Raw genomic sequence first — 2,706 nt, 5'->3', positions numbered from 1 at the left:
ATGTTATACTCTCATAAAAACATGCCCAAAGCCTTGCTCTGACTCATTCATCATGTTTGAGAAATCCTGCAGTGTTTTTATGAAGCCATGATGAGGAGCAAAACGACAGGTGGGGACCAGAAACACCTTTTTGGTACCAGAAACACCTCTGGGACGTGTCTTTAAGCCGAGCTTCCTCATGGCAGAGTGCAAACCCCCCCTCCCCACACACCCCGCCCATGACTCCTGCAGGCTCTCGGGTGAAACTGAAAGTGAAACTTAACTGTCTGCTGAGCTCTCAACATTACTTCTCACTCTTTTCAGATTAAAAATACCTTTGAGGAAATGTATTTTTAGATGCCAAGTAAACTGCATCAGGGCAGTCCCCCCACCCGGCACCGAAGTGGGCAGAAAAGGAAGCGGAATGTGGTTCTTCAAGAGACAGAGGGCAATTTCGAGGCGTTTAGAAGAGGAAGTGATGAGAAGATAAGTTTATTTTCTATTTAAACATAAAAACAACATTTTAATAACAGTTAAAGGTGACACAGATACTTTATTAATGTATAGTATTTAAATATATGCCTGAGAAACACATAATATTGGCCCTTTCAGGTGCAGGTATGTACCACTAAAATACGAGACAATATTCTGTAGGTACCACGTACATACACCCCTTAAGTATCAGGTATGTACTCCTTAAGGTATGCACATTTATAGTACCAGGCACAAACCCTGTAAGTACCTCTTTWGTTCCAGGTATATATCCTGTAAGTACTAGATAAGTAATGTGCAACGACACACCACTGAAGTAGCAGGTATGTACCCTGTATGAACCACATACACACCCAGTAAATATTCTGTAAGTATCAGATATGTCCTCTTTAAGTACACATTCTGTAAGTAACAAGTATAAACTAGGTACATACAGTATGTAGAACCAGACACGGGTCCTATAATACCCCTTAAGGTCCTTGTATGTACTCCTTAAGTACCAGGTACATACCTGTAAATACATTGTGTCGGGTACTCAAGTATCAGATATCTACCTCTCAAGTCAGTTTTCTGTAAGTACCARGTACATACTCTTGTAGTACCCTATATTACCCCTTAAGATCCAGGTAAGTACCATTTAGGTACAGGTACACACCTTGTAATTTCTTGGTATGTTTTCTGTAAGTATCAGGTATGTACCACATAAGAAACCCTTTAATTCTAGGTATATGCACCTACAGTACCTGGCATATATCCTGTAACAACTGGATATGTAACCAGTGAATACCAATCACACTTAAGTCCCAGGTATGTATACTGTATATACCTGTAAGTACAAGATAAGTACCATATAATACCATACACTGAGATACACTGCTGTGGCTATTTGCACTTAAAATACCGGTAAGATTGTGTATAAATACTGGTGTAATACAAATTAAAACTACTTGATCTTGGTTGTGCTTGGAGTAGCTGTTAGTTTGTTTTGAATGATCAGAATTAAACTTTATTTCTTCAAACAGCTCCTGACAACAGAGAGCCCTACAYAAAAATATTTGAACCATCGCTTCAGTTAAGGAGTTTAAATTTTCCTTGAAAAAGAACAAATCAGCCAAACTTAACATTAAGATTTTAACAAGACTTTGAATAAAACATTTAGATTAAATTTAGCTTCTGCATTATGATGAAATCAAAACTAGAGCCTTTAAAACAACAAAAGTCAGATTTAGTTTGGCCAGCGAGTGAAAGAAACCCGACAGYAACATCAACCACACCCTCACAATGCACATGTGTAGATCACATTATGCTCTGACCACAGAGAATGTGTGTAATTTATAGGGAAATAAATCTATCCCCTTCCTGACAGTTAAAACCCCCACTTTAAAGGTTGGCACAAAAAAAAAGTTCCCACTTCAAAACGATGAAGAAGATGAAGAAGAAGCAGCTTAAATCACTCACCGCGACGAGCGCCCGGCTTTCCTCCAGAGCCCTTAAAGCTGGTATCGAACACTGGAGGTCTGCACGGGATAAATCTGTATCAGCATCAGCATTAAAGCATGCATCTGTTCTGTCCCCAGTGAATGAGCTGCCTGTCTGAGAGCCAAGAGGAGATGCTGCTGGTGCTCAGCTGACAGGTGGCTGAAGTGGTGATGGAGCTGTGAAAGCCACATGCAGAACAGAACATTGTGCCTGTTCACTGAACGCCTCCTTTGCTCCTGGGCTCAAGGTTTTCACTGGATTATGACACGCAGCTGCCTAACACACCTAATCCCTCTTATTTACATCTAATTTCACTTTCCAGCTACTTTAAACAGCCCATAAAAYTAAATGCCTTAGCTTTTTATTTATTAGCAAATTAAAGACATCTCATTTCAGAGCCCTTAAAAACAATATTTCAACAAATAGACATTTATTTTCTTGGTTTATAGAAGAGCAGGTTGACGTTCTTGAATAGTTGTTGACGTTAACGGCCAACTTCAACATTGCTTCAATAAAGACACTGCTTGTGTTTACTGAATCATGATTTAAATTATTTCAAAAGTGCCGATGATTATGTAACAGACTGTATTCGATGAATGGTTCATCTGTTACAGTCGAGTCTGTGAAACTGTAAAATTGTGAATTTTTACAGAGAATTTTCTGCAAATTTGCTCAACCCGAAATCACATTTGCGACGATGTGCCGACTGTTTCGGTTCAGTGAAGACTTGTCTATATTTAAGATTATATATATGTA

General features: G+C 39.0%; 1 long non-coding RNA gene across 3 annotated transcripts in view; it reads right to left on the bottom strand.

The window, feature by feature from the left end:
* The window catches only part of LOC106522451 (uncharacterized), a 118,687-nt gene that overhangs the window by 72,516 nt on the left and 43,465 nt on the right, over positions 1 to 2,706 (bottom strand). For 2 of the 3 annotated variants that reach the window (XR_001310790.1, XR_001310789.1), the window contains exon 3: positions 1,930 to 1,988. The exons of the other annotated variant lie outside the window; for it this stretch is intronic. This is a non-coding gene — a long non-coding RNA (uncharacterized LOC106522451). The remainder of the gene's footprint in view (positions 1 to 1,929; positions 1,989 to 2,706) is intronic. 3 annotated transcript variants of the gene reach the window in all.

The sequence above is a fragment of the Austrofundulus limnaeus genome, unplaced genomic scaffold (genome assembly GCF_001266775.1).
Source record: "Austrofundulus limnaeus strain Quisiro unplaced genomic scaffold, Austrofundulus_limnaeus-1.0 Scaffold129, whole genome shotgun sequence".
Classification (NCBI taxonomy): Eukaryota; Metazoa; Chordata; class Actinopteri; order Cyprinodontiformes; family Rivulidae; genus Austrofundulus; species Austrofundulus limnaeus.
This window is presented reverse-complemented; position numbering and strand designations above follow the sequence as displayed.